The sequence below is a fragment of the Siphateles boraxobius genome, unplaced genomic scaffold (genome assembly GCF_051911475.1).
Source record: "Siphateles boraxobius isolate OS27281-9 unplaced genomic scaffold, OSU_SipBor_1 7, whole genome shotgun sequence".
NCBI classification, from domain to species: domain Eukaryota; kingdom Metazoa; phylum Chordata; class Actinopteri; order Cypriniformes; family Leuciscidae; genus Siphateles; species Siphateles boraxobius.
The window spans coordinates 7,932,093-7,945,550 of NW_027509197.1; the positions used below are offsets into that span (position 1 = coordinate 7,932,093).

The following is a 13,458-nucleotide window of genomic DNA, read 5'->3' on the forward strand; positions in this document are numbered from 1 at the left end:
TTTCAAGCATGCTCATTTGCATGTGCAGCTGGATTGGTTGCTGATGAAGAAACTATGAAAGATTCTTGTAATACTAATATGTTGCGCAGCTATCAACATATCATATACACGTGTAATTAACTCCTTTTGATTCTCTACATGAACTAGAACCCTTCCTTGTGGCTCCAACATACGGTCTCTGAGTCTCTTAGTATCAGGCGGTTACAAACCATCATTCAATCACCCTGTTTACCCTGTTAGATCTTCTCTGTGTTCTTTTCACCTGACAGCATCAGGTTTGCCAACTCTCACACATCTGGCGTGACACTCACGTATTTAGCCTCATTCTCACGGTCTCTCGCTCAACAAAGAAATCTCACGCTAAATTAGACATTCTTCTGTGCTGTATTTTTTATCACTCATGTGCACTAATTTCCGAATTACTATAAGCAAGTTCAGGCTCTTAACTACTGATTGGACCACTGCATTTTCTCAGGCAGAGAAAAATCACGGACAAAGAGGACACTGACACCGACAGACTAGACAGAGAAGGTTACTTTTGATATGGAACAAATTCTCAGCTGTCAGATTCTGTCAATATTTCCAACGTTGTGGCGCTTTTAAATGTGACAGATCGCTGTAGCGCGTCAGTTCAAATGGCACGTGATACAGTAGCCTACAACCCCCCCCCCCCCCCCCCCCCCCCAACAAATCTCACTCCAAGCAAAACTCAAAAGTTGGCAACTCTGCAGCATCCTGATCATAATGGTTAATGAAAGTATTTACTCAAACATATCAAAGTTTAAAATTCATGTTCCTCTGAAATGAAAATGACATTTATATGCTTAATATTTTTATATTTTATATTTAAGCATTTTAGGGACAAAAACACATGCACATACAGATCATTTGAGACTGTACTGATTCTTGGGACAGTCCTGTTCTAACATGAAAATTACTGACAAACATCTTCCTGAATTGAGAGGCTCATCTGATGATTGGCAGACACACAAACTGGTGTCTTGAGAAGGAAAGATCATGTTCATGAAACTTGAAACATAAAGACTGTAGACCGGATGAAAACAAAAATAAGAACAAATCAAACACAAATAACATTTCAGCTCTGCTGTGCAATTCAGAAATGATCATATAATTGATAATAAAAATTACACTATTAACTACATGTAAATAAGGGATTTTACAACTTGTGTTTTTCAATTTTATTATGTTTTGCAGCAGTTGGGGGGCCAGAAATAGACGAGCCAGTGAACATACATGATGAGGTGTGTAGGAGGGTGTCATGTTGAACTGACTTACACAAGCTGTTATTGTGTGTCTGTCAAAGTGAGAGATCATCTTCACCTCTGCAGATCATGCACGAATAGTAATAAAACATATCACAAGAACTTTAACTTCTCAAACCAGGAAAGATATAGGTGCAATAATAACCTGTGATGTGATAAATACTTACATCCTCCTTATGTGATCCAGAGCTGATCTTCTGCCTCAAGTTCCTGTTACAATGATGTAGAATTAGGAGAACAGACTCTCTTAAAACACACTTTTCACACAAGTTTACTTCATTCGCCCATTAACAATTTAATGTGATGGAATTTACATTTTAAAAATGGATGACGACACTGTTTTGCTAAGGCAAATAAGGCAAATAACACTTTTGAAATTAATATTTGGTAACACTTAAGAATAATGGCCTGTCATTAATAAGCACTGTAACTATGCAGGAAGTAATGCAGGACTAATGAGTAGTACTACATTAACACTTCAACTACTACTATTAACTATTTTAGAAACAAGCTCAACTAATCAGTAAGCAATTTCAAATTTATAAGATAGTTCCTTATTTGGTGATCAAGAAACTTTATTAGTGGTGTTCAGTTCGAACCGGAGCACAATGATGCCTACAGAGCCAGAGAATATATGCTGCATGGAGATAGAAAGGTATAGTTTAGTTTAATTGCAGTTATTTAACTTATGTGTTTACCTCGCTTTTCCACTAAGCCTGTTGTAGCAGAGTAGACTGTTCGAATGATGGCCAAAACTTTACTAATCAGTTTTATGACTTTTAATTGTACATCACACAAAAGAAAAAGCGTCCGTTTTCACTCCAGAAAATCTTTGTATTATCATCTTTCCCTTGTATTATCATCAACATACACAGCGAATGACAACAACAAATAACACTCATTGCAACTAACAGCAGTGGCGCCTCCAGAAATTTTTCATAGGGGTGGCCAGATGGGGCCACTTAAAATCTTGGGGTGGCACACCAAAACTATAAACCATAATTTCAGAATTTTATTCTACTGTTGTAGTAAACCGGCCTGTAGAAAACTATCAGAAAGACTTAAGGAAACTCCTACTAATATACTTTGGTTTATTGTGTTATATTTAATGTTAAAAATGATATAATGTGCATAGACTAATTACAGTACAGTTAACATTTTGAGTTGCACAACAATTCTGTTTTATTTTGCAATTATATTTGGCATAAGGTGTACATTTACTGCAAACAGAGCAGTTACTGGGGAAAAGCAGATACTGGCAGATACAAATTAAAGCAAGGACAGAAACAATCACATCTTTGCTTTATGTAACAGGACTTTCCCAACAGGGATCAATAGTCTGATTCTGATTACCAGGCTATACAGTATGTGTAAGAAACTTTTATATCTTTGCTTAATGTAAAACAAAAATAATTATTACTGTTACAAAAATAACTTCCCAACAGGAATCAATAGTCTCTGATTATGATAACCAGCCTTCAGAATAGCTTTATTCGCCTGTTGCTATGTTTTTTGGCAAACACATCCACAAAGTCATCAAGATTTATAGCCCTAGCCCTTCTTGATTCTACACTCAGCACACCCAAATTGCTTAAACGCTCATCAGTCATGGTACTTCTCAAGGCAGTTTTGATTAACTTTAGCTTAGAAAAACTGCGCTCACAGGATGCAGTGCTCACGGGTAGTGCAAGTGCAATTTTGCACAGTTTAAACATCTGGTGGAAGACCTCCTTAAATGGCTCCAAAAAGACAGTGAGCTCTATTAATGCCTTTGGTGTTTCCTGACCACTACTTTGCTTCCTCTCCAGAATGCGCTTAAGCTGGGGTATCTCATATTGTAGATCCTCAGTACTGCAGTTGTATTGTGAGGCAAATGGAAACACTACATCTTTCTCACAAAATATGGCACTGCACGGATTCAAGGCCTGTATCCCTTTCATGATGACACAATTTTCTTTAGAAAATCTTCTCTTCACCTCAGAGAGAAGCACATCAATAACTGGAATGAATAAACCTGTCCGAAAGGACTCTTTCTCTGTGCTCTCTTGTCTTTGAACTATTGGAGTGAACAAGTAATGCCCTTCAAGCAAAGAGCTTGGTCTGACCTGACGGCCTGAAGGTGTGGCACTGATGTTGCATTGCTCAGTAAGAGTTAAAGTATTGTCCCAGATGTCATTAAAGAAAGAGCCCTCTCTGTAACTCTCCAATGTGTCAACAAGAGAGTCAACAAGTGTGACAGCTGTGCCCAAATCAAGTTGTGGGGACTGTAAAATATCTGGAAGATATTTTATCTCACCAAGAACACTGGTGAATGTTACAAGGAGGCTAACAAACTTGAAATCTATTTGGGCTAATAAACCTCTTGCCTCTACAGCTCTGTCACCATTTTGCTCTTCTGATATTTCTTTTAGTAGACGTATGATGGCTGACAGTCTGTCTCTCACTGTCTTGCAAGCATTATACCTACATGCCCACCGTGTCTCTATCAGTCTTTGTAACTCTCTTGGGGCCCCCTGAAACATCTCCCTCTGTACCTCAAGCCATCTTTGGTGCACATATGACCCTGACACAAAAACATAGAGTTTCTGCAAAAGAGAAAAGAAGCGATTAGCTTCAGGGATGCATTTCACACTGTCAACTAATACTAAATTTAAACAATGCGCATTGCAGTGCACATAAAAAGCTAATGGGGCCTCTGATTTTATGCGTGCTTGCACACCTGTGTTTTTTCCGCTCATGACTGAGGCTCCGTCATATGCTTGCCCTACAAGGTGGTTTTTGTAGTCAAGACCATGCTTCTGCAAAATTTGAATTATTTTCTGTGAAAGTGCTGCAGCATCAAGGCGCTGTGCTGCCTCAAAGGCAAGGAAGCTCTCACATACTGACCCATTGTAATAGTATCTTATTACAAAGGACATCTGTTCTTTTTTGCTTAGGTCTTTAGTCTCATCAACCAAAATGCTAAAAGCCTCACTTTGGGAAACTTCACTAGTTACTGAAGTGCGGACCATTTCAGCTAGACAATCAATTATTTCATTTTGTGTGTCATGCCCAAGATATGTTGCATTTTTTTGACATGTCATTTTTCTTTTGACTGTGGGATTGTGTTTGGCTAGCAGTTCCATAATAGCGAGAAAGTTTCCTTTATTCTCACCTTCTGATTCTTTATGTGCTCTCTGTGCTATGTTCTGCGTAGCTGTGATAAGCAGGGTTTCTCCAACAACTTTAATGTACTCTCTATTTTCCTTCACTAATTTATTGTATTCCGCATTTAAGGAGGCTGAGAGAGAGGATGTGCTTCCAGTGGATTTTTCATACTCTGCCCATGCTAACATTGCATTAGTATGTGCTTCAGATTTGGCATGACCTAAAAGTCCCCCATCTTTGAAGGTTGCCTTTTTCCAATGTTTGAACCCCTCTTCAGATGTAAATACTGAATCACCTGAGGAGGGGAGACTGAAGTGCCGGCAGGCATAACAGTAGGCAGAGTCTTTACTCTGAGAGTATTCCAGCCATTTATGTGTGCTGTACCAGTCTTTAGAGAAGCATCGTCTTCTGTCCCCTTGATAGGTGCGAGGGAAGATTTTCAGATGTGGCTGCTTGGGCTGCTCTGCTCTTGACTGGGAGATATCTATAATGAAACAAGAGGCAAAATCAGTTATTCTGATATTAAAATAATAATGATAATAATAACAATAATAATAAGCCCCTCTCTTAATTATCAATCATAGCTGTAATAATGGCCTATAGGCATTTCTATTCAGACTATTAAAACTCAACTACTAATAAACATGAATCAAAAAGCTTTAAGTGATTATGTCATGATTTGTAATTTAATGGAAACACACTAAACAAAACATACATTTCTCCAGATGATGTTACTATCTAGGCTAGCCATCAATTTCATTATTAGGGCCACGTGATTGTAACTTCACGTGTTGGTCCAGGAACACGTCTAACACCTGCTTTTGCCGTGTCCTGCCACGCTTCTGTGACCAATGGTGCTGACTGTCCCTGGGCTGCTGCTGTCTGTTTTTCCTCATCATTGTGTTCTGTCACTAATGCTGGCTGTGTATCCTTGTCATGCTGCTCTGTCTGTTCCTCATCCTCTCCTCCATCCTCCTCCTCCTCACTATTACTAAGCCTCTGTTGCTCCCCTGCTATCTCTTTCACTCCTCCTTCTGTACTTTTCTTCTTAAAATAAGAAGAGATGTCTGTGGACTTTCTCTTCATTGTCTGAAAATTGACATAACATATACATGCACCAGCTAACGACGTTAGCTAGGTAACTCTTGTCAAAACGTGTCAAAGACACATCAAAAAGCTGCTGTAACAGTATACTGTAACCATTTCGCACTTAAAAAGCACATGTCACGACACATAATTCCCGTCTTCTTTTACTAAAGAAAATTTTTGACTTATTTACTTACCGGTAGTCTTCTTCGTCTTCTTTCTTAACTTCTTTCGAAATTGTTGACCGACAGCAGAGATGACGGGCACGCGCTGAGCTGTTGCTGTCTGAGCGCGCAACAGCGGCATGGGCGGAGGGGCGGGGTTCGGGGGAGTACTGGCTACTGTGTGCGATCGAAGGTCTAGAGCGGCTTGCCAGCCTGGCTGTGAATTAGGGATGAAATGCATAACTGAAGCTACTAAAATTTATACTGGCCAGTGGGGTGGCCAGTGGGGTGGCCAGGAGTCGGCCAGGGGTGGCCACGGCCACCCCTGGCCACCCCCTGGTGGCGCCACTGACTAACAGTAAACAAATATATACAGACTTTATGCCTTTTCGGGGGATGCTTAATTGATAAACTTTATAACTGTAAAACAATTCTGATGAACTGTAGTGCGCGCCCTCCCTTTCATTGCTGCCGTGACCAGCTGATAGATGATTCTGGTAGATGCTATATTCTAACAAAATGTAAATACAATTATATTGCTATTTGAGCTTAAGGTAAAATATATAACCAGTTGTTGGCGGAGTTCATGAAAATAACTTTTGACGACAAAGCTGGCTATTTCTACTCATTTAAAATAGACACTGCCTACAAATACTTTGAAAAGTAGCAAATTGTAAAAAGTCGAAAAATATTAAAGAAGGAAGCAGTTCATCATTCTATAGTATGGGTATAGCTGTTGAGAAGCTGGAACTACATGTCACTTTTGCTGAAGGTAAGAAATGTTGATTAAAAACTCAATGTCTCTCACCTGTGAATGCAGATGCTGATGCTGATAATCAGAAAGACCATAATAACTACAGAATATGAGATGATGATGATGGTGGTGGTGTAGAGAGGCATTTGTTTGAGTGACACTGGTCTGTTTTCTGACAGACAAATGAGTCAAACAAAATATCGGTAAACCAGCACTTAGTAACTGGGTAAAATCATTTACTTATATTTCTTCTTTAATAAATGCCCTTTAGCCTATTTGTTTTTGTTTTTTAGAAAACAAATCAAATAAACGAAAACATGGAATAACCTGTTATTGTTAATGTCCATCTTATTGGTGCTGGATAACAGGTGTAGTTTCCTGCATCAGACGCTTGTATTTGATGTATTTTTAATTCTCTTGAAACTGGGTTGATGTGAATCCTGTTTGAGCTGAAGCTTCTCAAAGTGTTGTTATTATTCAAGTTATAAATAAAAATAACAGAGCTGTTCATTTTCCATGTCCAATCTTCATCAAATGGGGTTCTGTTGCAGTGAAGTGTAACTGTTTCCCCCACAAACACTGTTTCGTTGATTTGCTGCCGAATCCTTTGCTCTTGATTTGATTTGGAATAATCTGATGAAAAGACAGAATATCAAACAACTACTAAGGCTTACAATGCATTTGAAAAATTAAGCCCTGGATGGTAAAATTGTGAAAAGAGTTTCACTGTCATCTTGCAGTAGAAAAACTTGACACACAACACTGTTCATATGGTGCTTAATCTTTAAAACCTGATTTAAAAAAAAACACACACACATTGGGATACACCTTTTTTCAACAACTCCACTAAATGTTAAATAATAATATTATTTAGTCATCAAACTATGTTGGGCTTTATACCAACATGCAAAGGCTACATCCTATTTTTCAGTTTTGAGACGCCAGAAAACAAGTAAGGAGAGGAAAGAAATCTTGACCTTAAATCAGTACCTGTGTAAGTCAGGAGAATAATGACGACACAGAGATCCAGATGAAGAATCCTGGTTTGAAAATTTGCCATTACAGGACACTCAGTTTAAGGGCTGTGAAAGAGTATAAACTGTCTTACTGTCCGCTCAGTATCTTGAAGAATTGTAGACGTGCTGTAGAGACTGAACTAGTAAAGGACGAGGTGAAGACAGAGGGCAATGACTAAGACAGCTGATGAGACTATACTAAATTATTAAGAATAGTTTTAGAAATAGAATAATTATTAAACATGTAAATCCAAACACAGGTCACCTAAATGCAATGCTCAGATATACATATAATGGATGGTAACAAATATAATCGGATTAGTTTTGTGCTCTTGTCTGCAGTGACCAGTGAAACCACAGAGCTCATTTTCCACAGCAGAACAATCACATCCTGTCACTGTCTACTGTGTTTACTTGACTTATTAAAACAGCTCACGCTTGTTCATGTTCCCTTTCAGTCGATAACGTCGGACGTAGTCGACGTCGACTGAAATGGGATCACGCCAGGGAGCCTATTGTCTTCGAGTATTATTGAACGAGCCAATACACATTGGCGTGCGAGATCTGCATCTCACACTCCGCCCCGCAGCGCGGGTATAAATACGGAAGTGGATGCACGCACCATTTGCCTTTCGCTTCGGAGCCGAGCTTCATGTCTGGATCTGAAGAGTGTTGTTGTACAACGAGCGAGTGTGTCGGCGCTTCTTTGGGAAGTCTCTCCTGGTGTCGGTGTTTGCAGCGCGAGTGCAGCGGTGATCGCGAGCTTCAAGCTCTTAACTGCTGTTCTCACAGCAACCAAGTTTCTGTTTGTGTTTGTTTGTCTGACGGTTGGTTGAGGGCGAGAAAGTGAGTGCTTCACTAACACAGGGTGCACCATTCCTGTGTTAGTGTTGCCGCGGTCATTCCCCTGTGTGCTCCGGCACTGGTGAGAGTTTTTCACTTCCTAAAAGAGCAACACGGGTGCGTTTGCGTCTTTTTCAAGATGTCATTCCGCCCGTGCGTTTCTGGGTGCGGTCGTTCCCTGTCTCTCTCTGATGGTCACAATTGTTGTATCACGTGTTTGGGCTTACAGCACGCTGAGGCAGCTTTTGTGGACAGCTCATGTTTTCACTGTGGGAACATGACTGTCGCAGTGTTGAGGGCGAGACTCGCCTTCGTTCGCGGAGAGCGAGTCCCCATTACCACGCCCCACCCTGCACGGGTACTGTGTGGGATGGGTGACCGGAGGGTATTGTTGGATGTCCAGCCCGGTAACCATTCCCTGTGGGCTCCTCACCCCTCCCTTCCACTGCTGCCATTGGAGCCTCTGGTGTTGTCCGCTGGTCCATCTGTAATGGGTCGGCCAGCGGTTTCACTCGGGGCTCCCCTGGAGGACAGGACGTCGATTGCAGCATCGGAGGGTGAGCTGACTTCTGGAGATGACGACTCGGCTGCGTTGTCTCCCTCTGGGAGTTCAATGTTGCCCGAGCCGGATCCAGAATTGTCAACTATGCTAAAACGGGCAGCCGAGGCTGTCGGGCTCGAGTGGAACCCTCCACCGTGTCCTGTTCAGTCTCGGTTGGATGATTGGTATCTCGGGGCGGGCAGTGGTGGTTCTCAGCCCGCCGCCCCAGTGCCCTTCTTTCCCGAAGTGCATGAAGAGCTTACTTGGTCGTGGACGGCACCTTTTACTGCTGAAAATGACTTAAGTAGTTCTTCCTCCCTCACTACCCTTGTCGGAGGAGCGGTGAAGGGTTATGAGGCTATCCCTCCAGTGGAGCGGTCTGTTGCGACTCACTTATGTCCAACGGCCGCTGCATCCTGGATGGGGGATCCTTGTTTCCCCTCGCGGGCCTGTGAGTTCGCGTTAGGATTGGCGGTCAGAGCTTACAGAGCTTGCGGGCAAGCCGCTTCCTCTTTGCATGCCTTGGCATTGTTGCAGGTCTACCAGGCCAAGACACTCAGGGACATGCACGAGGGTAGTTTAGACCGGGCGTTCATGAGTGAGCTCTGCACTGCCGTTGACCTCGCCCTCCGGGCAACGAGTGTCGCGGCATGTGCGGTCGGTCTAGCGATGTCCACCTTGGTGGTCCAGGAACGCCATCGTTGGCTCAGCCTGGTTGAGATGGCGGATGCGGACAAGGTTCGGTTCCTGGACTCCCCAATTTCCCAGGTTGGGTTGTTCGGCGACGTGGCGGAGAGCTGCGCCCAACATTTCTCTGCCACCCAGGTTCGGACGGAGGCTCCCCGACACACCCTATCCCGGCGGCCCGCTGTTGCCTCCACCCTGCCGCCGGTGATAGTCCCTCCGCCCGTTCGTCGCCGAGGGCGTCCCCCTGCCGCTGCCTCCGGTTCCGCGGGGTCTCCGCAACAGCCTTCACCCAGGCCCCAGCGTAGAACCAGCAGCAGGCAGGCCGCCCGGTCTGTCTCAGTCACTGCCCAGCCAGGGGGCGAGTGTCAGAAGCATTCCTGAGACAGGCCACCCAGGGATGGGGGGACTAGCTCTTCAGATGGTCACCGGTCCACCATTGACTCTCCGGAGTCCAGTGGTACCCAAATTGTCGGAAGAGCGAATTTCTCCGTCCCTGGGTCCCAAGAGGGCGAGGCTGGTGGTTTGCGACCCTGTGGAACAGCCTTGCTCCCCCCAGCCCCCTCTTGTTCGCCAGCCGGCAACACGATGCGTTCGAGGACCCGGTCATCCGCCTTCTCACCCATCCTCTGTTGCCCCGTGGAGTCAGGTAAGTGCAGCACGGCTCACTCAGACCCCGCTTCGGGCCGCCCACAGGCCTTCCGAGCCGGGTCCCTGTCCTCCACCTCGCTGCCCCACCCTGGGTGTGCCTGTGCTGCCTCTGGTCCCCCTGGTCCGGTTCGTCGAGGCCTGGAAGGTGCTCTCCAACCCGTCCAGCTGGCTCCTCCGTACCATCAGGCTCGGCTACACGATTCAGTTCCGCCGGAGTCCGCCCAGGTACAGTGGCATTCGCCACACTTCGGTGTCGAGCAAATCTGCTCCTGTTGTGCGCGTGGAGATCGCTGTCCTGCTGGCGAAGGACGCGATAGAGCCGGTGTCTGTAGCCGAGATGAAGACCGGCTTTTACAGCCCGTACTTCATTGTACCCAAGAAAGGTGGTGGGTTACGGCCAATCTTGGACCTGCGAGTCCTGAACCGGGCCCTCCACAAGCTCCCGTTCAGAATGCTAACGCAGAAACGCATCTTCCAATGTGTCCGTCCCCAAGATTGGTTTGCAGCGATAGACCTGAAGGACGCGTACTTTCATGTCTCCATCCTGCCGCGACACAGGCCATTCCTGCGTTTCGCGTTTGAGGGTCAGGCGTATCAGTACAAAGTCCTACCCTTCGGGCTGGCCCTGTCACCCCGTGTCTTTACGAAGCTCGCGGATGCAGCCCTCGCTCCCATGAGAGAGCGTGGCATTCGCATTCTCAACTATCTCGACGACTGGCTCATACTAGCGAAGTCTCGGGAGCAGTTATGCGAACACAGGGATTTGCTGCTCCAGCACATCAGCCAGTTGGGTCTTCAGGTCAACTGGGAGAAGAGCAAACTCGAGCATTACATCAAGAGCAGTACAGTGGTTTATCTGAAACAATTTCAGAGGCTCCTGGGGCATATGGCAGCCGCAGCCGCAGTTACGCCGCTCGGCCTGCTTCATATGAGACCACTCCAGCACTGGCTTCGCGACCGAGTCCCGTGGTGGGTATGGCAGAGAGGCATGCTCCGTGTGAAAATCACCCCGGCCTGCCTCCAAACCCTCAGCCCGTGGTCGGACCTTTCGTTTCTCCGGGCCGGTGTGTCCCTAGAACAAGTGTCCAGGCATGCTGTGGTTTCCACAGACGGCTCCAACACCAGCTGGGGGGCCACGTACAACGGGCATGCAGTAGCTGGCACCTGGACGGGGTCCCACCTGCATTGGCACATCAACTGCCTCGAGTTGTTAGCAGTGCTCCTTGCTTTGAGACACCTCAAGACGACGCTGCTCGGCAAGCATGTACTGGTCCGTACGGACAGCACGGCGACCGTTGCGTACATCAACCGCCAAGGTGGTCTACGTTCCCGTCGCATGTCACAACTCGCCCGCCACCTCCTCCTATGGAGTCAGAAGCATCTGAGGTCGCTTCGTGACGTTCACATCCCTGGCCTGCTCAATCGTGCCGCCGACCAGCTCTCACGACAGATTGTGGCCTCCGGGGAATGGCGACTCCATCCCCAGGCGGTCCAGCTGATTTGGGACCACTTCGGGGCAGCACAGATAGCTCTGTTTGCCTCTCCGGACTCGTCCCATTGCCAGTTGTTTTATTCCCGCACCGAGGGGACCCTCGGCACGGATGCACTGGCTCACAGCTGGCCCCGGGGCCTCCGCAAGTATGCGTTTCCCCCAGTGAGCCTGATGGCATAACTACTGTGCAAAATCAGGGAGGAAGAGGAGCAGGTTTTGCTAGTTGCCCCTTATTGGCTCAACCGAACCTGGTTCCCCGAACTTTTTCTCCTCTCGACAGCTCCTCCCTGGCCCATTCCTCTGAGAGAGGACCTGCTCTCGCAGGGACGGGGCACCATATGGCACCCGCGTCCAGACTGTTGGAGACTCCATGTGTGGTCCCTGGACGGGACGCGGAGGTTCTAGGTTACCATCACTTCAGCGAGAGCTCTCTCTACGAGGCTTGCTTACTCCCTGAAGTGGAACCTGTTCGTTGAGTGGTGTGCTTCTCACAGAGAAGACCCCCGAAGGTGTTCGATCATTTCCGTGCTTTCTTTCCTGCAAGAGGCTTTGGAGCGTCGGCTGTCCCCCTCCACCCTCAAAGTGTATGTTGCCGCTATTGCCGCACATCACGATGCAGTAGACGGGAAATCCCTGGGGAAGCACGATCTGATCGTCAGGTTTCTGAGGGGAGCGAGGAGATTGAATCCGCCTCGCCCCCTCTCTATACCCTCTTGGGACTTATCTCTGGTGCTAACCGCACTGCAGAGACCGCCCTTCGAGGCTTTGCAGGTAGCAGAGTTAAAAATTCTGTCCCAAAAGACAGTCCTCCTGCTTGCTTTGGCCTCCATCAAGAGGGTAGGGGACCTGCACGCATTTTCGGTCAGTGAGTCGTGCCTGGAATTCGGGCCGGCTAACTCTCACGTTGTCCTGAGACCCCGGCCTGGATATGTGCCCAAGGTTCCTACCACCCCCTTTCGGGATCAGGTGGTGAACCTGCAAGCGCTGCCCCCGGAGGAGGCAGACCCAGCCCTGGCTTTTCTCTGCCCCGTTCGCGCTCTGCGCTTATACGTGGACAGAACGCAAAGCTTTAGGACCTCAGAGCAGCTCTTCATCTGTTACGGAGATCAGCGGAAGTGAAAGGCTGTCTCCAAGCAGAGGTTGGCCCACTGGATTGTGGATGCCATCATCTTGGCGTATGAGTCCCAAGGTGAACCCTGTCCCCCAGGACTACGAGCTCACTCCACAAGGAGTGTTGCCGCTTCTTGGGCGTTGGCGCAGGGTGCCTCGCTGACAGATGTCTGTAGAGCTGCGGGTTGGGCGACCCCTAATACGTTTGCTAGATTCTATAGCCTACGTGTCGAACCGGTTGCTTCCCATGTGCTCTCTTCTCATAGAAGCCAGTAACACCGTGAGCCCCGGTTCAGTGTCGGCTTGCTGCGCCATTCCCCTCCTACGGACCGGATACGTGCGCCATTTCTGCTCCAGTTGAATTCCCTTATCCGGAACCTGTTGAGCTCCTCCGCACCCCTCCAACGTCGGACGTGGCGGAACGTCCGGTGTTATGCCTACCACTCGTATGCAGTGTGGAACCCGTGTTAGGCTGGGTCCATATGTTGCGGTCCCTACGGCAACCCCATATGTGTATTCTTCCACGATATGGCTCCCCAAGGTGAGCCCGTGTCTTTCCCTTGGCAGAGTCCTGCCGTCACTGTAAATCGGTGTTGTCTCCCCCCTCTCTAGGCTGGAGCCACCCCAGTGATACTCCATATGTTGTACTGCCCGGTCCCCCCCCTGTTTTCGGGGTTGGTTGGGCTT

General features: G+C 46.8%; 1 long non-coding RNA gene across 1 annotated transcript; it reads right to left on the bottom strand.

Annotated features, from left to right (window-relative positions):
• Positions 1 to 864: 864 nt before the first annotated feature.
• Positions 865 to 6,877, bottom strand: LOC143723667 (uncharacterized). Its single transcript, XR_013197162.1, has 5 exons — positions 6,762 to 6,877; positions 6,489 to 6,606; positions 1,451 to 1,493; positions 1,293 to 1,341; positions 865 to 1,044 (listed from the first exon to the last, which is right to left on the bottom strand). It is a non-coding gene; the product is annotated as an uncharacterized LOC143723667 (long non-coding RNA).
• Positions 6,878 to 13,458: the final 6,581 nt, after the last annotated feature.